The 23,929-nt window shown below is 40.8% G+C and overlaps 1 pseudogene; it reads right to left on the bottom strand.

The window, feature by feature from the left end:
- Positions 1 to 12,204: 12,204 nt before the first annotated feature.
- Positions 12,205 to 22,004, bottom strand: LOC127484338 (peptidyl-prolyl cis-trans isomerase A-like; annotated as a pseudogene).
- Positions 22,005 to 23,929: the final 1,925 nt, after the last annotated feature.

Below are 23,929 nucleotides of genomic sequence, written 5' to 3'. Positions count from 1 at the left end.
CTGGCACTGAATTCACTGAATCTTCAGCTGGCAGAGTAACCAGATGGATTTTAATTGCCCAGTGAAGGGATAATTTTCCCCAAGAAATCCCACACATGCCAATACAGCCCTGTGAGCTAGTCACAAGGCATCCTCCTTTGCCAACCTTTTCAGGCTGGCTGCAAACATGGTGCTTTTCAAAAGGATCCTGTGACAGCATCAAATAAAATTTAGTAAATGTCTTTGCTCGATTGGGATAGAAGTGAAATAAATAGCCAGCGCTCTAGGGAAAAGCTGCAGACAATGCTCTGCCTGCCGCTGGGCCAGCTTATCAGTGCACACACAGCCTTTCTGCAGAATGGATTGTGCTAAATCTAATCTGACGCCTCCCCCTGGGGAGACGGGCAAGAATGTGGAGATGATCAGAGGCTTGATGGATTGGGGTATATTCCATCTTCTTTCAGAAAGCCAACATTTCCTTTCAAGATAGTCCTGCCATGCTTTACGTCCTTCACATTTGCAGCGATCTTTTATATTCTGATGGTCAAAACCATGTTGTTAGAAATCTTCCAGCTGTAGTCTTTGCAATTTGAGAGGTGAAGACAAGAGTATTGATGCATAGAAAATGCTTATACAAATGAATCTTGTCCTTATGAAACAGGAAGGAATCAGAAGCAGCCTCCTTTTTTATGATCTAAGTTTTCTTTCTACTCCTTAGCATTGCCAGTTTGTGTTTTTTTTAAAAATGAGCATAGTTAGCATTCTTTAGGTTCTACTTAGGCATTTGTTTATATCATTTATGTATATAGATATAAATGTTTTGATATTATTTATAAATATATATGTGTGTTTATATCATTTATTTAATCTTCATGAGAAACTAGCTCCATATTGCTTATGAGTAAATAAATCTCAGAGAGGTTGAATAACTGCACCAAGGTCACTCAGCTAGCAGGGAACAGTTGTGCCTTCTATTCAATTTCCTCACTTCTAACGTCTCACCTTTCCATTATACAGTTTTACAAATTAAACAGGCAGAGGACACAGAAAAGGAAAAAAAAAATGTTAATTTGATTGAAATTTAGGGGTGCTTCCTGAACTTGATCTTAAAAGAATGAGTCAGAGTTGATTCAGTAGAAGCAAAGAAAATAGGATTATAAAAATAGAGCAATAATTTATCAATGGTACCAGCACGAAGCAAAGTTTTCCATTCAAATCTTAAAGTGAGTATTCTACTTTGCTTGTAAGTTTCTGTTCCTACCTCAATCAAGTTAAATTGGTTTTTCTACAGAGTAATTTGGAAAAATACCAGGCCCATTGGGACCATGTGAAAAACAGATGTGAAATAATATGCATTTTTCATGTGCCCCCAAGGGTTGTGACATTTCCAATTTAGTGACACTCTTGGGTAAGGAACGCATCTCTTTGAGCATGAAAACGAAACTCTCAGTACCACAATTTGCTTGCTGGAATTGCTTGTTTAGGTAGGTGAAGAACTTCGCTGAATATCTTGTTTAGAAATTCTGAAAGCTTGGATCTTTTTATACAATCCATCATGTATGACAGCAAGATATTTCCCTGTTTGGGAAACAGCTGGCTTTTAAAAATACTGCAACATTAACTCACTTACTTACCCATACCTATCCCTATAAATAATGTTGTACTCTCAGGAGTTGGATCTAACAAATCCTATTTCTGCTTTTACCCAAATGTAGGTATTAATAAAATAAAATGTTGCCAAGATATCCAGGTCATCTTTCCCATATGCCTGGTATAAGATTTATTTCATCGTTCATTGAACAGAAAATTACTGAGTGATTCCTGGCTCTATGGCGTAAGACACTTGGACATTTTGAAGGGCACAGGGAATTTTTCTTTAAGCATATAGCACAAGCTGTTAATCTTTCATTTTGTGTTTGTTGTGTTATATGTGTTTTTGTTTCCTTGTGTCCTTGTTTAAGCCAAATACTAAATGGCTTACATGTCATTACCCCATAAACTTCTTAGATCCCATTCTCCTCTGAGGGACATCCTGTAGTTTAGATATCTGCTCAACACAGGGCAGTCAGCTCAAAGAAATGAGAGCAAGGTATTAGAAACAATTATGTATGTAGCATTTCCCTTACATGGATGATAGTGAGTACAATAATTCTACTCCAGCTGGGCACTAAAAACTACCTGATGGAGGGATGAATAAAGTGCCTGTAGTTGCTTTACCTTAGCTTTCTCATTCACTTTTCAGCTGTCTCTGAGCATCTGAAAGATGTCAATCTCTCAGCAACCCATTTGTAAGAACTGGAGTGCTTCTTAATTAGCAAATACACAAAATATACAACAATATACAACTAAATAACTTCTATTTACAACCTATCTGGGCCAGGTAATATAAAAAGTGGGTGCTTTAGTACTCACAATATTGTAATAGAGGTATCAATGTTATTTTCAAGTTATGAATGCAGAAACTGTTGAAGTTGCTGACTTGTTCAAAGATACCAATTTTAATCTAACTCCAAGGCTTTGGTGACACTTATTCTAACAAACTCATTTCCAAGAAATGGCTCCCAAAGATTGCATGTTGCGTGTTCTCCCTTTAGCTTCTGAGTCTCATGAAAACAACCACAACATCCTCAAAATCTCTGTATTCCAACCTTACAGCAAAGAACTGCCTTACAACCTGTTTTACCCCATTCTGTTGGCTCCATTTAAGATTGTCACAGATTGTCCCCTCAAGTACCAACTTTAAAAAAAAAATTTAAAACAGATAGATTTACAGACAGTGAGAGAGAGAGAGAGAGACAGAGACAGAGAGACAGAGACAGAGAGAAAGGTCTTCCTTCCGTTGTTTCACTCCCCAAATGGTTGCTACGGCCGGTGCTACACCAATCCGAAGCCAGGAGCCAGGTGCTTCTTCCTGGTCTCCAACGCGGGTGCGGGGGCCCAAGCACTTGGGCCGTCCTCCACTGCCTTCCTGGGCCACAGCAGGGAGCTGGACTGGAAGAGGAGCAACTGGACTAGAACCCAGTGCCCATGTGGGATGCCAGTGCCACAGGTGGAGGATTAACCAAATGAGCCACGGTGCCGGCCCCAAAGTATCAAATCTAAGTCTGGAAAATGTTTAGACTCTTTTTCAAGGTATAGCTTGAGCAGTGGCTGTTTGGTACATTTCTTAACATGCTGCTTGGGAGACCTGCATCCCATATTTGGAATGCCTAGGTTCTAGTCCCAGCTCTGCTCTCACTTCCAGCTTCCTGTTAGTCCACACCCAGAGAGGCAACAGGTGATAGCACAATTACTTGGGTCCCTGTCTGTCGCTCCCCCTCTTCGTGGAGGAACGACACAGGACCCTGCGCTGTTCTTTTGTCTGCTCGGCCCTTCCCGGGTTTGCTGCTGGTTCTTCCCGGGTTGGCTACCGACCCCTCCACCTCCGTGGAAGGGCGGTTCCCCCTGCCACATTCCCCACTTCCGCGGGGGAGCGGCACACCGCCGGCCGGCTCTCTCGGGGGCTGCACAGGTGTTCCTTCAGATAGATGTTCCTCTTAGATGTTCCTGGTGCATGCCGTCTCCCTCCTCCTTTATAGTCCTCCTCCGCCAATCCCAACTTGGCTGCCCACACGCCGAGTACGCTGCTCTCCTCCAATCAGGAGCAGGTCCTACAGTTTATTGGCTGAACTGGAGGCAGCTGTGTAGAAGCTGTTTTCTCCTCTCCCAGCGCCATATTGTGGGAGAGCAGATGTATAGAATAAGTCTTAATTCCAGTAACTTAGTCCAGTCCGGGTTGCTCCCCACAGATCCCCCTTTCTTTTTATTTTTGGCGTTGATACGCGCCTGTCTTCGGTGTCCCGCGGCACACACTCTGCTCTGCTTGCTAGAGTTGCCCACAGGTTCTTACAAGTCCTATCAATCAGGCAAACCGAATCCGGGTCCTCTCTTTGCCATGTTGTGAGGAGGTTTTTAGGCGCTGATGCGTGCCTGTGTTCGGTGCCCTGCAGCGCATGCTCTGCTCTGCCTGCACGTGCTTACAAGCCCTATCAGGCAAACTGAATCCAAGCCTTCTCATTGCCATATTGTGGGGAGGCTTATTGGTGTTGATTCGTGCCTATCTTCGGTGACCTGCAGCTCATACTCTGGTCGAGCTGCCTACTGGTGCTTACCGCCTTACTAATCAGGCAGACCGAATCCAAGCCTTCTCATTGCGGTATTGTGGGGAGACTATTGATGTTAATTCATGCCTGTCTTCGGTGACCTGCGGCGCGTAAGTTGCTAGCCGCCTGCAGGTGCTCACCGCCTTCCTAATCAGGCAGACCGAATCAAAGCTCTCTCATTGCTGTGTTGTGGGGAGGCCTTTCTCTATTTCTCTATCTCCGGGCATTCCTATTTCTCCTATTTTACTTCTATCTACCAGCATTCCTATTTCTCTCATTTTACTTCTAAACTTCTGTTTCTCTTATCCCTGCGGCTTCCCGGCGCCCGCCCCGAGGCTGCTTCTCGGCACCCGCCCCGTGGCGGCTTCCCGGCTCTGAGCCGCTTCAGCCCGCTTCTCTTATCTGCATGGCTTCGCGGCTTCCCGGCTTCGTGCGCGCGCTCCGCGGTCTCCGCGCTAGCCCAGCGTTCCCTATCTACTTGTGCCCCGCACGCTCTCTCTGCGCGTGGCAGCCTCCGCGAGTCACACAGCCCCAGCTCACGTCTCCGCCACTAGTATTCAATCTAAGTTCCCCGGGCTAACCTGGCGAATTCAACCCAGCTCACGTTTCCGCCCCATGATTTGGATTCCCGTCCTTTGCTCCCCGGGCTAATCTGACGGATTCCAACCTGGTTTACGTTTCCGCTTCTGGTTTTAACTTTTCGCCCCTTATTCCCGGGCTAACTCGACGAATCCCAAAGTAGCTTTCGTCTCTGCCTCAGCCTGCCCCCACGGCTACATCCTCCCTAACATGTTTTTCTCTACCCGGTATGTTTCCCTAAGTTTTCTTCCAACAATATTCCTCCCTCATTTCTCCTGGCTTCTCCCCACAGTCCGCATCCGAGTCTGTTTGTTCTAGCTTTCACTTTCGCTTTCGACCTTAGAGATTTCTCCCAGCTTCCCCCCGTAGTCTGTAACCGAGTCTATGCCTAGGCTTTCAATAAGCTTCTTCTGGCACCTTTTTCGTCCGGCTTTCCCCTAGGCTGTTTGCTAGTCTCTCTCTCCGATATTTTTCCACTTCTTCTCGTTTCTTCCCTCCTAAGTTTCCTATCCGAGTCACGGCACCATTATGTCGCTCCCCCTCTTCGTGGAGGAACGACACTAAACCCTGCCTAGGCTTCATATCCGAGTCACGGCACCATTATGTCACCCCCCTCTTCGTGGAGGAACGACACAGGACCCTGCGCTGTTCTTTTGTCTGCTCGGCCCTCCCCAGGTTTCCTGCTGGTTCTTCCCGGGTTGGCTACCAACCCCTCCACCTCCGTGGAAGGGCGGTTCCCCCTGCCACATTCCCCACTTCCGCGGGGGAGCGGCACACCGCCGGCCGGCTCTCTCGGGGGCTGCACAGGTGTTCCTTCAGATAGATGTTCCTCTTAGATGTTCCTGGTGCATGCCGTCTCCCTCCTCCTTTATAGTCCTCCTCCGCCAATCCCAACTCAGCTGCCCACACGCCGAGTACGCTGCTCTCCTCCAATCAGGAGCAGGTCCTACAGTTTATTGGCTGAACTGGAGGCAGCTGTGTAGAAGCTGTTTTCTCCTCTCCCAGTGCCATATTGTGGGAGAGCAGATGCATAGAATAAGTCTTAATTCCAGTAACTCAGTCCAGTCTGGGTTGCTCCCCACACCTGTCATCCATTTGGTAAACCAGATGGAGTTCCTGACTCGACTTTGGCCTGGCCCAACATGGTTTTGGCAAGCATTTGATGAGTGAACTAGCAGATGAGAAATCTTTGTCTCTCTTTCAAATGAATTTTCAAAATAGTGAATAAAATTAAGGGCTGCTTCCTGAGTTGGAGCATTCTCTCCTCTTTTTAATTCTATGTATTATCGCTTCTCGGCCTTTTGGCTAAGATCAAGTATAATTCTATGTGTTATTATTATTACCATATACTTTATCTATGTGCATGAGTGTGTGTACAGAGCCAGATAGTACACATTCTAGGATTTGCTGCCAGTTATCATTTTGCAGTTGTTATATTTCTAAAACCTTTCGAAATGTAGAGACCTATTCTTAGATAAGGGGCCCTACATAAATGGATCATAGTTAGACAAACCATGCTCTAGATAATAATACCATTAAGTGTGTTTAAACCTAATGTTCATGATTTTTTTTGTCTACTTTAAGCCAAACTCATAGAGCACAGCCATGTTTACTGAAATAGTCCAAGCAACCCAAGCAATAACAGCAATAACTATTTTAGTCTGTTTCTGCTGCTATAACAGAAGAGCATATTCTGGGTTATTCAGAAAAATAAAGGTTTATTTGGCTCAGTTGCAGGCTGAAAATGTCAAGAACCTGAAGCCAGGACCTGGTAAGTCCCTCCATGGCGGAGGAGCAGAAGCACATATGAGCTTGCGAGAAAGTAGAGCTCCAGGGACTGGACTCACCTGACAACAGCCCTCCCTGCTCCTGAGAGGTCAACCTTAACCCATTCTTCAGGTTGCTCCCCCTCAACTGAATTCCTCTTAAAGGAATTTAACAGTATTAAAATGGCAATAAAATCTCCCCACGAGTCTTACAGAGGACCCACATCCAAAAAATAGCAATAATAACATTTCTCTCTTTATTTGATCATTAAAAAATTTAAGCCATTACTCTAGGTGTCCCTTTCTATTGGATCTCAGGGTCAGCACTCCCTGGAGCTTCACCTGGATCTCCCCATCCTCACCCTCTACCACCATAAGCTTCTTTCTCCCAGCTCAGGCCCTTCCCTCTTTCTAGACTCATGTAGATTGGTGTCCTTGTGATCATATTCCCTAAATCTGCCTGCCCTCCTCCACTTCTCAAGTCTGTATTGCTAAACAGTTGTGCAAATCTATGTCACAAAGTCACCAGGAACCAGTCAAGATTAGGAAAGTTCTTCAGAGAAGGCCCAAGTTAGCGATCATATTATTCCTGGTTAGGCTGGAGGGGAAAGAAACAAAGGACAGGGGATATGTAATGAATATACAAACCTAATCAACTTTATTGTCACAAAAACAGTGATAAGATAACATAAATCTTTTTTTAACTTTATTTAATGAATATAGATTTAACATAAATCTTTTTAATATGGAAATTTTAAAAAGTAGGAAAAACAAAACAAACTCAGTGAAATTGTGCCCAAATTAATAGGGAAAGTGCCCTAGAAAAGGGCTCTGGGAGATAAGGAGATATACTTTTTAGTCCTGGTTATTCTGCCAAGCAGCCAGTTGTTCTTGGGACATTGTTTCCTTGACTGGACATTGTACCTCATCTGTGCAACAGTGATGTTGATCTAGATGAACTATGCTTCCTCCAGGGTTGTTATTCTAGCAGAAATGGAGGAAATATCTTTTTTTTGTCATTTATTATATTGGAAATTCACTTATTTAAAATATTATTCTGACTTTTGTCAATCAAAGTGTAGCAGCAAATTTTGAAAGTAGACACACACACACACACATATACTTTTTTCCCCTTAGTTGATAAAACAATTTACAATTGCTAATGGAACAACTTCAGATGGGTGGTGAGGGATTTGCTATTATCACAGCTACTCAAGGCAAGTCTAGACATGGCTGTAATAAAGTCTGTAGATTTCTGCGAACACACCTCTAGAGAGCTCCATCTAGGATGAGTAAGATACCCTGAGGCTTGTTTGCCTGCTGCCTTTCACATCCAAGAGCACATTACAGTCCTTCATATGGGTGATTATCTCTCCTTTAGTAGTTTGGCTTGGAGACGGCATTGACATGCCTTTGCTATTGAGCCTCTGAAAATGCTGGTCAAATCCAATAAAAATAATTAAGCTGTTTTTTTTTTTAATGAGATTGAATTCTATTATGGGTCATGCCATATCCACTTACTTACTTATAAGATGGTTTGTATTACGTTATTATCCATTTAATATATCGTGCTGCTTTCTCTGCCTGAGAATAGCAAAGATGAGTAAAACAGCCTATCCGTGTGAAAAGGGCAGTGGTTTTATCTGTCTTATGACCCTGTCTCCCCATAACAGTTTCTGGTATGTAGCAGTATTCAGGAAAAAAACTTCATTTTTCTTACCTTGAAGAGTTGTAAGATGTAAAAATTAGACTAATAAGTACTAAGAATCCTAATATCACATGTAGCTGTGAGATTTCAGAACAGGAAAGATTACATTTGAGATTTCAGGGAAGAAGGGAGAAATAATTAGATCTTGACAAAGAACAATATGAAAATGTCAATGATGAGATAATGATCGGAGCATGATTTGAAACAAGCAATTTTCAGATTGACAATTGGAGATTATCCACACACATGAAGAAGCACTCAGGCCAGCAAACAGGTTAACTGAATAAATCTGAAGCAAGAGACTGGAGGAGAAGCAAAGCAAGAGCAACACAGGGATAGGTGCTGGTCTCAGAAGAGAAAAAGCATGTGCAAGAAGGTGTCTGAAGAGGAAAAACTTTTCTTCTCTCCTTCATGCTCAGTGTCTGTGGGTCTGCAAGTCAACTCACAGCAGACAGGTTAACTGGAGGAAAAGGTTTGCTCAGGAGCATATGGAGCTAACGAAATAGGTAGCCAACTGTTGAAGTTAGACGTTTATATACACAACTTAATAAGGATGAGGAAAGAACAAATAGATTTATTTAGGAAAGGTGAGCAAGTGGGAGCAAAGAAAGCTCTCCATAACATTTGTCCATGTGGGCTAAAGTCTGTCTAAGCACATTTTTCACAGTAAAAAAAAAAAAAAAAAAAAATCTCCCCAGGTGGAATTTAAGGCAGATTTCCTCTTGGTCTTTCCTCTGGGAGCAGAGCCACTCCAAGATCGACTTGATGGCAGCCTCCTTTCTTTCCCCTACGTTGCTCGTCAAATAAGGAAAGTTATTCATGTATCTACAATCTCAAATGTCTTCGGCTTAAAATCATCTTCATACCAGCTCTGGGATTCAAGGTGCATTCCCACAGGAGGAGGAAACATGACCAAATTCTGCCCAAAACATTCCACTGGCTGCAACATATGAAATGAACTAGAACAGTAACATTCATCAGAGAAGTGAATAGAGAAGACCCTGAAATAGCCCAATGGGACATGATGAGGCCCTGAAATACAGCAATAGAAGTGGGAATGGAAATAGCAGAGAGAAACGAGATATCTAGAATAAACAATATTTCCATATTTTGAGATCTTATAGGCTGTATTAAATATGCAAAAACAGAGGGGTGAGAAAGAAAAAAATGCAGTTATCTTTATGTTGTCTTTACTTACTGGGAATGTTTGGGAATGTTGAGCTTGCTTTAAGAATCTGACTCAGAAACAAGGTACTGTGATGGGTTAGGCAACAGGTGGACACTGGGAGCAGAGCTATTTGTTCAAAAGAGAAACCAGTGAACTATTGTAATTGGAATGGGTTTAGGTGCTGAAGACAGCTTTATGGAATGGAGTGTAGGTGCTGAAGATAGCTTTATCATGTTTCCTTTAATTCATAGTAGGTTAATGTAAAGCCATAAATATTTACTATAAGGTAAGATTCAAGTTTGTGTTGTATAACTTAATATTTGTTCAGTCATGACATATTTAAAGAATCTTTAGCCTAAAAATAGGATGTCCCATGGCTGAATCTGTATGGAGACTTACTTCCACTCATCAGATAACCTAGTGGCTGTCCGACTGTGATGCAAGGACTGCTGATGCAGACGGCTGTCTTCTGGCAAATGCATGCAAGACTGATTGAATTAGGAGAAAGGAGAGAGATGATTTCATCTGTCCGTAAAGTGTATGTTAGCATGGAAATAAGGGAAAGACACCAGTGAAGAGAGGCAGAAACTGAGAGCTTTGAACCTATCTGTTTAATGTAGAATGGGTTAATGACATTTCTTTCTACAGAGTGATAAATCCGAATACTAAAATGAGCAAAATCCATTATGCCAATTACAGCTACATTCATCGTATATGCATTTAAACATAATGAAGTTAAAAGATAATCGCCAAACTTAGAAAAATACTAAACCGGGAAAAATTAGCAAAGTTTAAACCTTTCAGGAAAGATTGGAAGAGCTTTGTGACTGATATTTATGCACATGGATCTTTACTTATAGTAGAAATATATTGCACTGTGGGGGCCAGCACTATGGTGTAGTGGGCTAAGCCTCTGCCTGCAGTGCAGACATCCCATATGGGTGCTGATTTAAGTCCTGGCTGTTCCTTTTCTGATCCAGCTCTCTGCTGTGGCCTGGGAAAGCAGTAGGAGATGGCCCAAGTACTTGGCCCCTTCACCTGCATTGGAGACTTGGAAGAAGCTCCTGGCTCCTGGCTTTGGATTAGCGCAGCTTTGGACATTGCAGCCATTTAGGGAGTGAACCAGTGGGTGGGAGACTTTTTTTTCTCTCTCTCTGCCTCTATGTAACACGGCCTTTCAAATAAGTAAATAAATAAATAAATCATAAAAAAGACATATATTGCACTGTGGATAGCACTGTGGCATAGTAACACCCACATTCCATAGAGGTGTGGATTTGAGACCTGGCTGCTCCACTGATCCAACTCCCTACTAATGCACCTGGGAAAGCATCAGCGGATAGCTTGAGCCCCTGTGCCCATGTACGAGAGGCAGAAGAAGATCCGAGATTCAGGCTTTAGCCTGGCACAGCCTGGGCAATTGCAGCCATTTGAGGAGTGAACCAGTGAATAGAAAATCTCTCCCCCATCCCGCCCCTCTGAAACTCTGTCCTTCAAATAAATAAAAATAAATATACATGTTTTTCTAAAAAATGCTCATGGCCCACACTAGAGTTCTTAGGTTTACCTGACTCTGGCTCCTGTCTCCAGCTTATTGCTAATGCAGACCCTTAGAAGCAGCGGTAATGGCTCAAGTAATTGAGGTTTTGTCATTCATGTGGGAGACCTAGACAGTTCCCAGCTCCCAAGTTTGACCTGGCCTGGTCCCAGGCATTGTAGGCACTTTGTTTGTATGTTTGTACATTAACATTTATTTAAGGATTATGTGTTACTTTTATTTATTTCATAATCATAACTTTCATTCTACAATCCAGCATCAATTGGAGGGGATTTAAGGAAATCCTGGAACCCAAAGAACTACAGCAAGAGCATAATTATAGGATATCATGAGCAGATGGGATTGGGTGGAGCTCTCTTGGGCTACAAAAGGAATGGTCTTGTTGTTACAAAAGGAATGGTCTTGTTTTTACAAAAGGGATGGTCTTGTTGTTAAGATAAAACAAATCAGAGTGCTGTTTAGGACATCGGCCATTCTATGGGTCTGCTGTGTATCTCACTTCCCATGTTGGATCGTTCTCTCCCTTTTTTTTTTTTTTTTTAATTCTATCAGCTAGTATTTGCAGACACTGTTCTTGTTTATGTGATCCCTTTGGTTCTTAGTCCTAAACAGCACTCTGGCCTCAGAATCAGCCCTTAAGGCAGGCGGATCCGGCTGAAAAGCCCATGAGAGTATTTCAGGCATGAAAAGCCAAGACACTCTGGGGAAAAAAAAAAAAAAAACCTAAATGAAAGATCTCCACGAGTGAGATCCCAGTGAAAAGCATGGGTCATCAAAGAAGGCGGTACCTTTCTCTGAAGGGAGGAGAGAACTTCCACTTAGACCATGGCCTTGTCTAAATATGATCAGAGTTGGTGAACTCAGGGGGCTTTCATAGCCTTGGCAACTCATGACAAGAGCCTAGGGTGATTACTGATGCCATAAACAAGAGTGTCAATTTGTTAAGTCAACAACAGGAGTCACTGTGCACTTACTCCTCATGTAGGATCTTTGTCCTTAGTGTGCTGTACATTGAGATTTAATGCTATAACTAGTACTCAAACAGTATTTTTCACTTTATGTTTCTGTGTGGGAGCAAACTGTTGAAATCTTTACTTAATGTATGCTAAACTGATCTTCTGTATATAAAGAGAGTCAAAAATGAATCTTGATGTGAATGGAAGAGGAGAGGGAGTGGGAAAGGGGAGGGTAGCGGGTGGGAGGGAAGTTATGGGGGGGAAGCCATTGTAATCTATAAGCTGTACTTTGGAAATTTATATTCATTAAATAAAAGTGAAAAAAAAAGATAAAACAAATCAGATGTATTAGAGTTCTCCACAATTGGCAATGGTGATATTCTTGCTGGTCTTGTTATTCTTAGACCCAAAATCTCCATGGTTTCCATCACACTCATGCCCTGTTTCACTCTGCAAAAGTCCATGTGCTTGCCCTCCAACCCTGCAGTCTTGACAGTGCAGATGAAAAACTGGGACCATTTGTGTTGAGTCCAGTATGTGCCCTGGACAAGATTCTAGGACCCCTATGCTTCAGGATGAAGTTCTCATCATCAGATTTCAGTCTATAGATGTACTTGCCACCAGTGCCATTATAGCATGTGAAGCTGCAGTCCTGGCACAGAAATTCTGCAATAATCCTGTGGAAGTCAGAACCCTATAACCACCTCCTTTCTCTCCAATGTTCAGAGCAGGCAGTTTTCTGCTGTCTTTGAAACTTTGTCTGCAAGTAGTTCAAGGAGACAGGGCCCAAGGCTCACCCTTGAAGATGATGTGGAAAAATGCAGTGAGGCTGATCAGGCTGAGAGCAGGCAATGTCTGGTGACAACAACATCTGCCAAGTGCGCACAGCATTTTTATAAAAAAAGCAAAACAGCATTTACCACATGAGAGAAGCTCAGTTTCTAAAGGATATACTTTCTAATGAAATTATATATAATATATATAATATATTATATATTATATATATATATTCTGAATGACTATTCCCATTAAAAGATATGAGATGTAAGTACCACTGGTTAGCAGACAATGAGCAGTTAATTGAAATGACTATATAAGGCCGCTGCCGCGGCTCACTAGGCTAATCCTCTGCCTTGCAGCGCCGGCACACCAGGTTCTAGTCCCGGTCGGGGCACCGGATTCTGTCCCGGTTGCCCCTCTTCCAGGCCAGCTCTCTGCTGTGGCCAGAGAGTGCAGTGGAGGATGGCCCAAGTGCTTGGGCCCTGCACCCCATGGGAGACCAGGAGAAGTACCTGGCTCCTGCCATCGGATCAGTGTGGTGCGCTGGCCACAGCACACCGGCCGCGGTGGCCATTGGAGGGTGAACCAACGGCAAAGGAAGACCTTTCTCTCTGTCTCTCTCTCACTGTCCATTCTGGCTGTCAAAAAAAAAAAAAAAAAAAGAAATGACTATATAAAATAATTTCTCTGGTTAGGTAAAACACAGAAACAACTTACTAGAAATCAAAAGTGAGGGACATAGTAGACAGTAATAATTAGACTGAAGTATTGTAACATCCTTCAATACTTCAGGGGAAAGTTTAAACTACCAAATTTAAACTACACCAAAATGCATATTTAAATGCAAAAGTAAATCTCAAAAGTGTTAAGTAGAACAAACAAACAAAAAAAAAATACTAAGAGGGATAACGTTTTAAGTTGTTCATAAACAGTTAGGGCAAGGGCTGACCAAGTCACCGTTTCTCCTAGTGTTCATTTCACTTTAACAGGTTTCCTTTTTGGTGCTCAGTTAGTTGTCACCTATCAGGGAGAACATATGGCATTTGTCCCTTTCGGACTGGCTTATTTCACTCAGCATAATGCTTTCCAAATTCCTAACAGGGATCACTTTTCAGTTAAAATTTAAACACCTAAGAATAATTGTGTGTTAATTACAGAGTTCAACCAATAGTACTAGAACAACAACAACAAAATACTAAAATGGATAAAGTATTACATTGTACATCAACAGTCAGGACAAGAGCTGATGAAGTCACTGTTTCTCATAGTGTCAATTTCACTTCAACAGGTTTCCCCTTTGGTGCTCAATTAGTTTTCACTGATCAGGGAGAACATATGATATTTGTCCCTTTGGGGCTGGCTTAATTCACTCAGCATGATGTTTTCCAATTTCCTCCACCTTGTTGCAAATGACCGGGTTTCTTTGTTTTTGACTGCTGTATAGTATTCTATAGAGTACATGTCCCAAAATTTCTTTATCCAGTCTACTGTTGACGGGCATTTGGGTTGGTTCCAGGTCTTAGCTATTGTGAATTGAGCTGCAATAAACATTAAGGTGCTGACAGCTTTTTTGTTTGCCAATTTAATTTCCTTTGGGTAAATTCCAAGGTGTGGGATGGCTGGGTTGAATGGTAGGGTTATATTCAGGTTTCTGAGGAATCTCCAGACGGACTTCCATAGTGGCTTAACCAGGTTGCATTCCCACCAACAGTGAGTTAGTGTCCCTTTTTCCCCACATCCTCTCCGGCATCTATTGTTGGTGGATTTCCGAATGTGAGCCATTCTCACCCGGGTGAGGTGAAACCTCATTGTGGTTTTGATTTGCATTTCCCTGATTGCTAGTGATCTTGAACATTTTTTCATGTGTCTGTTGGCCATTTGGATTTCCTCTTTTGAAAAATGTCTATTGAGGTCCTTGGCCCATCTCTTAAGTGGGTTGTTTGTTTTGATGTTGTGGAGTTTCTTGATTTCTTTTGTTGAATACTATAATCAATACACAGTTATTCTCAAGTGTTGAAACTTACCTGAAAAGTGATTGCTGTTAAATATAAGTGCGGGAATAAGAGAGGGAAGAGATGTGCAATTTGGGACATGCTCAAGCAGTCTTACCTCAAACGGTAGAGTTAGGAACATACCAGGGGATTCTAATTCAATCCCATCAAGGTGGCATGTACCAATGCCATCTCATTAGTCCCGGTGATCAATTTCTGTTCATAATTGATCATAATGATAGGACTAAGAGCCAAAGGGAGCACATAAACAAGACTAGTGTCTGCAAATACTAGCTGATAGAATAAAAAAGGGAGAGAACGATCCATCATGGGAAGGGAGATACACAGCAGACCCATAGAATGGCAGATGTCCTAAACAGCACTCTGGCCTCAGAATCAGCCCTTAAGGCATGTGGATCTGGCTGAAAAGCCCATGAGAGTATTTCAGGCATGGAAAGCCAAAACACTCTGGAAAAAAAAAAAAAAAAAAAAACACTCTACATGAAAGATCTCGGCGAGTGAGATCCCAGTGAAAAGAACAGGTCATCAAAGAAGGAGGTACCTTTCTCTGAAGGGAAGAGAGAACTTCCACTTTGACTACAACCTTGTCTAAATATGGTCAGCATTGTTGAACTCAAAAGGCTTCCATAGCCTTGGCAACTCATGACAAGAGCCTAGGGTGATTACTGATGCCATAAACAAGAGTGTCAATTTGTTAAGTCAACAACAGGAGTCACTGTGCACTTACTCCTCATGTAGGATCTCTGTCCTTAATGTGCTGTACATTGTGATTTAATGCTATAACTAGTACTCAAACAGTATTTTTCACTTTATGTTTCTGTGTGGGAGCAAACTGTTGAAATCTTTACTTAATGTATGCTAAACTGATCTTCTGTATATAAAGAGAATTGAAAATGAATCTTGATGTGAATGGAAGGGGGAGGGAGAGGGAAAGGGGAAGTTTGTGGGTGGGAGGGAAGTTATCGGGGGGGGGAAGCCATTGTAATCCATAAGCTGTACTTTGGAAATTTATATTCATTAAATAAAAGTTAAAAAAATATATTAATCATATGTCTGTCCAGATAAATTCTAAAAAAAAAAAAAAGTAAATCTCAAGAGATATTTATCAATTTATCAATTTCCAACCAGGAGAGAGAAAAGTGAAATTTTATTAATGAGAGGCAAAGGAAAAAAATGAAACATAGAAACCAATAAAAAGAGAATATATAATGTAGGATGCATACATCCATATATACCATGGAGCAGAAGAGAAAACAAAATAATTTTATCTGCTGAACTTATGAGTTATAATTGTTTTTCAGGGAATTTAGGAAGCCAATGAATCCTAGATCCAGTATTTTTTTTTTTTTTTTTTGACAGGCAGAGTGGACAGTGAGAGAGAGAGAGAGAAAAAGGTCTTCCTTTGCCATCTTTGCCATTGGTTCACCCTCCAATGGCCACCACGGCCAGCACGCTGTGGCTGGCACACCGCCCCAATCCGAAGGGAGGAGCCAGGCACTTATCCTGTCTCCCATGCGGTGCAGGGCCCAAGTACTTGGGCCATCCTCCACTGCACTCCCTGGCCACAGCAGAGATCTTGCCTGGAAGACAGGCCACGGGACAGAATCCTGTGCCCCAACCGGGACTAGAACCCTGTGTGCCGGCGCCACAAGGTGGAGGATAAGCCTAGTGAGCCGCGGCGCCGACCATGATCATATATCCTGATGCTAGAGACTTAAAAATTAAGACAGGCTTTAAATGCTGATCAAGACTTTTTGAAGGCCAAATAAATCTTTCATTTGGTCTTGATTTTTGTTATTGCTACAAGTCTAACACGTATTACAGAATGGATGATCTCAATTATTTTCCAAGATTTTAGATATTTTATCCTACTGAGTTAATAAAAAAGTCTAATAAAGAACTTGTTGTGATCTGAATCTGTCTCCCAAAATACATGTTAAAAATCTCATTCATCTCATACACCCAGTGCATGGTGTCAGAATTTGGGGTTTGAAGGGATGGTTTAGGATTAATGCCTTCATTAAAAAATGTGGGTTTCTTTTCTTCTGCTCTTTTGCCATGTGATGATGTGCAAGCAGACCCACACCAGAGGCTGATACCTTGTTCCTCCAGTGCCTGGCCCTAGGAATGCAGGTAGACAGATACACAGAGAGAAATAAGGAATAAATTTCTGTTGTTAATACATTATCTGGTCCCAGGAGCTTTATTATAACAGCATAGATAGACTAAGACAGACTCATACCATGAACTGTTACAGAGCTCATCATAATAATGAGAAAAATAAACAGAAATATTGGCCGGTGCCGTGGCTCACTAGGCTAATCCTCCGCCTTGTGGCGCCAGCACACCGGGTTCTAGTCCCAGTCGGGGCGCCGGATTCTGTCCCGGTTGCCCCTCTTCCAGGCCAGCTCTCTGCTGTGGCCAGGGAGTGCAGTGGAGGATGGCCCAAGTGCTGGGCCCTGCACCCCATGGGAGACCAGGATAAGTACCTGGCTCCTGCCTTCTGATCAGCGTGGTGCGCCAGCCGCAGCGCGCTGGCCACGGCGGCCATTGGAGGGTGAACCAACGGCAAAGGAAGACCTTTCTCTCTGTCTCTCTCTCTCACTGTCCACTCTGCCTGTCAAAAAGAAAATAAATAAATAGAAATAGAAATAATAAATAAAAATAAATCAAGTTAACTTTTATCAAGCATTTATTATTTCCATGACAGTATAATACACATATAAGGTTTCGTTGAATCCTTACCTATGCTTTACTTGTAATTCATACTCGTTAATATCAGTTTATAGATGTAGATAGGTTATATATCTATAAATGGATATAGATATATATCTATATATATATAGATATATATGTATATATATATATATAGATAGATAGATAGATAGATAGATATAGATGTAGGTCTTGAGAAACTGGATGCTCCCTCAAGTTTACACCCAAGAAACAGCTAAACAGAAACTTAAACTCTGGCATTTTGAATTCAGAGTTTTTCCATTAGGCTGTACTGTTTGTCAGGCTTTTCCAATCACATCCTCCAAGTTCACTGAAAGTCCATTTGGTTGTTTTTATGTTGATGAAGTAGAGAACATTCAGACAATCAAAGAGAAATTGCATTTTATTTGCATAGTTGATGAGAACAACAAGCAAAAAAATCTAAGATCTGTTTGTTTAAAATGCACATATTCTGTTGATTCTTTGCTTTAGATAGTTTTGTGATTGTCATTAAAGAACTGCTTCCTTTTTTCTCAGCCTTCAAAAGTGTCTTTGAATATCATCCCTCACTAGGATATACAAGCAACCTTAAAAAGAACCTCACTATGAAAGATCAAGAGTGGCATTTAATCATTTAAGCAACAATTATTTACTAGCACCCTCTTCTGTGTGATAATTGTGTGGGCGATGGAGAACATAATGATGAAGTTCCTCTCCTGATGGGCTGTATTGATTACCAGGGTGAGAGGAAAGTGAGCAGGTATGCTTAGAGTCAGCACTTAGTAAACTTTGTTGAACAAATGCATATGGAGTATTACAGGAGGGGAGGTAGGAGTTCACTGAAGCTGCTGGATCAAAGCAGCAGAAACGAAGTGGCTTAGAACAACAGAAATTTGTTTTCTCATAGTTCTGGAGACTAGAATCCTTTTTTTAAAAAATGTTTTTCTCTTAAAGGCAGATTGACAGAAAGAGAGGCAGAGACAATGAGGGATATTTTTTTATCTGTAGTTTCATCCCCCCAAAATGGTCACAACAGCCAGGATTGGGCTAAGCTGAAGCCAGGAACCAGGAACTCCATCCTGGTGTCCCACATGGGTGGCAGGGCACACATGCTTTAGCCATCATCTGCTACCTTCTCAGGTGCATTGTCAGGAAGCTGGACTAGAAATGGAGTAGCCAGGACTGGAAGTAGCACTCAGGTATAGGGTGTGGGGGTCACAAACAATGGCTTAACTCTCTGCCACAACGCCAACCCCTGGAGGTGAGAATCTTGGAGTCAAATGTGGGGAAGACAAAATCCACTGTTAAAGTTTCTTGGGGGAAGATCTTCCACTTTTGTTTAGCTTCTAGAAGCTGCCGGCTGTTCTTAGTGGTTGCTGGTTTGTAAATGCATCATGGAAATCTCTGCCTGTGTCATTATCTAGCATTCTCCCTGTGTCCAAATGTCTTTCATTTTATAACTCATTCTAATCCAGTTTGACTTCATCTTAGCTTGATTACATCTGCAAATCCCTATTTCCAAATAAAGTCACGTTCACAGTACCAGATGTCAGGACGTGAACAAATCTTTTTGGGGGGTATGATTCAACTCACAAAAAGGGGATTATGATGAAATCTGAATAGAGAGCAAGAGTTCCCAGTGTGTGTGTAGGTGTAGGTGTGTGTAGGGAAAGGCAGGAATGACTTCCTGTAGAAGGTAAAGTTCAGCTGAGGTTTTAAAAATAAATAAGATTTTCCCAGAAAATGTTGATGGGGGAGGCAGTTATTTCTGGCAGGGTGAAGCAACAGGGAAGCCATGAATATCTTTTAATTTAATTGTGGATCCCTGTACCACAGCCAAAGGAGTCTGTATGGTGTGGAAAGAACTAAGCCATGTTCTCTTGCTCATTTTGCAGCTCATCCTCTTATCTCTAATTATATTTTTAGATCTTTCAAAACTAGAAATATATATGTGAGTTTCATATAGAGCTTTGGTATGATGTTTATATAAATCACATCCAAATGAGAAGCCCTTGGTTCTCTGCTTGATTCCATGAGAATCCTAAGATGGCATTGTAATTTACACTGTGATGGTAATAAAGATCTCCATGTTGAAAGTGTTGACATCATTACCCACTCTTATTGCTATTCATTAATAATTGTGCCAAACTAATTAAATAACTTTGATGGTTTTAAGTGAGAAAACACTAAAAATAAATCAGAAATACCAGAAATGCAAGACAGTCTAAAACATTTATCCAATTCAAAAGAAATTAAGTTCAAAATAATTGCTATTTTGAATAACCATCAGCATTTTATATATGAATTTCAAACATTTTTATCTGAATGGTCATGTCTGCTTAATAAGGATTATAAATTTTAGATTTACAATACACAGATCATCTGTTCAAAAATATGGACTTGAAATAGGTCAAATTAATAATGAATAATTTCTTATTATAGAAGAGTAGCATTTAAGTTAAATATTTTAAAGGTATATTTATTAACATGGGGTAATTGTCCATGATACACTGTTGAAATTCATAACATTTTTCATAGTATATCTTAATCTTAAATTTATTTGTGTATGAAAAGAAGGATCCCAAATAAAGAAATTGTATAAGTCTTTTTTATTTTTACGTTCACTGTTCCATATTTTCCCAATTTACTGTAAGAACAACTTGCAGTGACATTTAGAAAGGTCAAACGGGGGATGTGCATTTGGTGCAGCAGCTGAGACATCCCTTGGGATGCCTGCATCATCCCAGAGTGACGGGTTCCTGTTCTGGCTTCCCTTCTGATCCAGCTTCCTGCTAATGAATACCCTGGCAAGGAAGTAGATGATGGTTCAAACACTTGGGTCTTTTCTACTTACTGGCGAGATTCAAATTGAGTTCCCAGCTCCTGGCTTGAGCCTGCCCCAGCCCAACTCTGGCTGTTGTAGGAATCTGGGGAATGAACCAGAGGATGGTAGATGTCTTCTGCTTTACTTTCTCTTTGCCTTTCAAGGTAAAATGAAAATAAATTTTTAAACATCAAAAATAAAAAATTCAAAATGACATCTAAAAAACTGAAGAAAACAGAAAAGTTAATTCATAATTTTTAGTGAAGCCTATGCAGCAGTATGTTGGTAAATATTTGATAATTAGTTTGCTAGAGAGAACCACGATGATGTTTATTAGAAATTTTACATAATAAGGCATGTGTAACAATTTGTGTATAATGGTTTAATATATATTATTCTTAATTCAAATTCCATATGGTCATTGATTTTCACAGAATGTTTTCTTTGACACTCGCAAGTCTCTTGAATATGATAACAATCTGTAGTGTCAATTGGCAAAATAAATATAGTTCTGATATCAATTCTATATAATATTTTGTTTGTGTTAATGAGTAATGCAAAAGTGAAACAAGAATGGCCTATGTAGAAATTTCACTTCCTTGTCAATAATGAGTGATGGCTTTACTAACTTATTAATAAATTTCAAATACTGGGAAAGTATTTCTTCCACTTATTTGTACGATTCATGATATAAAGGCTACAGACATGACAGTTTTAAATTTAGTCTGATTTATTAACATTTTCTTCAGCATTTTCTTAAATCCACACAATCAGCAAACCAATAAATCACACTCTGATTTGTAGAGTTGCTGATGTCTTTGATGAAAATATTACCACAATGATGATTTTCAACCTAACAGCCCAACATCACTGAATTTAGAATTAGGAAAATATGTGCAGTGGGACATCATTATATCATGTATCTACTACACAGATACAATGATGTAAACAACCTCCAGTACACTGAGGCAAATTTATTATAAAATGATGAATTTTGAATATTTATCACCTGTACTTAATCTTAACTTTATATAACGATTCTAAATAATGGCTCATAATTTTTAAAAAAGTGAACAGCTGGGGCAAGCATTTAGCCTGGCAGTTAAGATATTGTTTAAAATATCCATGTGCATATACGAGTACTAGGGCTCAACTGCTGACTACAGCTCTTAACCCCAGCTTCCAGTTAATGCAGACCCTGGAAGGCAGGGGTGATGGCTCAGGTCATTGGTTCCTACTCCCAGATAGGAAGACTTGAGGGAATTGCTGGCTGCAGCCCAATTCCAAAGGTTATAGGCATTTAGGGAATAAACAGGGGCACTCTCCTTCTGTCCTTCTCTCTCTGTCTCTCAAATAAATATATTTTTAAATAAGTAGAAAAAAGGAAATAAACAGGATAAACTGGATGTGGCTTATGAGCTACTCCAAGAGAAAACAAACATAACAGAATTAGAATTTAGACAGATTTTTGTAACTATTCTATACTTTAGTTTCTTTGGTTAAAAGAAAATCAAAGATATTCAGACAATTTACATGTATGTATCTGTATACACACACACACAAATATTCGCATTATAATTTGAACATGATTTGGCTTCTGAATTCACATGCGACTTAGTCTCCAAAATTGTAAGTTACCTACTTATGGTGTTTTGGATATGTGGATAACGAGAAATTCTTGGCTCAATGAAGTCATGTGCTTGGAGGGTAGTTCTTCCAAGACAGTCGGCTGTATAAGTCTGAGTCAGGTCAGCCATTTTCTCTACTTCCTGACTTGTCATGTGATCCTTCCGCCACACATGCTCTGCTGCTGCCATCCTGCAGCCTCACCATACAGCCCAACCAACGGGGCTGCCAAACTGTGAGCCAAAATAAACCTTCTCTCATTAAAGTTTGTCTCGGATATTTCATTATAGTAATGAAAACCTAACACATCCAATAAATATCAATCTTCTGCAATTGTGAACTCTCATATAAAATTCAGTTATATGTATATATACATATGCATACATATATGTAAATTAATACCGATATATACATATACATTTATATATACACTTAAGTATATCTATAATTATACATATAGATATAGTTCTAAATTTTTTTTCATTTTTATTGCAATGACTATGCTCCATGATGGATAATTAAAATAATATAGAAATTAGGCTGGCACCGCGGCTCACTAGGCTAATCCTCCGCCTTGCGGTGCCAGCACACCGGGTTCTAGTCCCGATGGGGGCGCCGGATTCTGTCCCGGTTGCCCCTCTTCCAGGCCAGCTCTCTGCTGTGGCCAGGGAGTGCAGTGGAGGATGGCCCAAGTACTTGGGCCCTGCACCCCATGGGAGACCAGAATAAGTACCTAGCTCCTGCCATCGGATCAGCGCAGTACGCTGGCCGTGGCAGCCATTAGAGGGTGAACCAACGGCAAAGGAAGACCTTTCTCTCTGTCTCTCTCTCTCACTGTCCACTCTGCCTGTCAAAAAATTAAAAAAAAATAAAATAAAAAAATATAGAAATTAAATTTGCCTAGAAATAGAAAATAAAGAGAAAATAATTGCATATCAAGATATGGAAAATGGGATGAAAGTAGGACTTTCCTCAGACTTGCAATAAAGATTTAAGGAGTCATCGTAGGTAAAGTATTAAGAATGATGCATGACATAGAGCAAAATTTCACTAAATATACTAGTGTTTTATCTCTGACTATTATAATTTCAATTATTTTCTTGGGAACCCATTCCCAGAATGAAATTGCTATGCCTTGTGTTTTTCATATATTTTGACAGTATTTTTTCCAGAAAAATTTTAACCCCAAAATATTTGAGGAACAAAATTAGTGGGTATATATTATTGTTGCTTTGCAGTATTTTCCTTTCAGTTTTAAAAATATAACATTCTGCTCCTTTCTAGCTGTCAGTGTTTCTGTTGAAAAATCTGCTGATAGGCCGGTAGGCTAATCCTCCGCCCGGTTCTAGTCCTGGTGGGGGCGCCGGATTCTGTCCCGGTTGCCCCTCTTCCAGGCCATCTCTCTGCTGTGGCCAGGGAGTGCAGTGGAGGATGGCTCAAGTACTTGGGCCCTGCACCCGCATGGGAGACCAGGAAAAGCACCTGGCTCCTGGCTTCAGATCAACGCGATGTGCCAGCCGTGGCGGCCATTGGAGGGTAAACCAACATTAAAGGAAGACCTTTCTCTCTGTCTCTCTCTCACTGTCCACTCTGCCTGTCCAAAAAAAAAAAAAAAAAAAAAAAAAAATCTGCTGATAATCTTAGGGAGATATGCTTGTAGGAAAAACAAACCCTTCCCTTCCAGCTTTTAATACTATTTTTATCTTTAACTTTTGAATATTTGAGCATAATTTCTTGATTTGAGTCCATTCAATTCCTTCCCACTGTCTATCAAACTTTCTGGATCTGGATTTACAATTACTTCCTCAAACTTGGAAAATTTCCCCAATGCCTTTGAATATGTTTCCTGTGCCTTCCATTTCTCTTCTCCTGGCATTCTGATATTGCACACATTATTCTGGTTGATGTTATTATGTAAGTCCCTTAGACTTTTGTTCATTCTCTTTTCTTTTTGTTCCTCAGATTTAATGATTGCCAATGATCTATCTTCAAATTCAATCATCTTTTATTCTGCTTGATCAATTATGCTGTTGAATGCCTGTATTGACTTTTTAATTTCAGTTATTATATTCTGTTTTTTAAAGATTTATTTTACTTGAAAGTCAGAGTTACACAG

Source organism: Oryctolagus cuniculus, chromosome 1 (genome assembly GCF_964237555.1).
Source record: "Oryctolagus cuniculus chromosome 1, mOryCun1.1, whole genome shotgun sequence".
Taxonomy (NCBI): Eukaryota; Metazoa; Chordata; class Mammalia; order Lagomorpha; family Leporidae; genus Oryctolagus; species Oryctolagus cuniculus.
The sequence above is the reverse complement of the archived record's forward strand: the minus strand, read 5'-3'. Positions and strand labels throughout refer to the sequence as shown.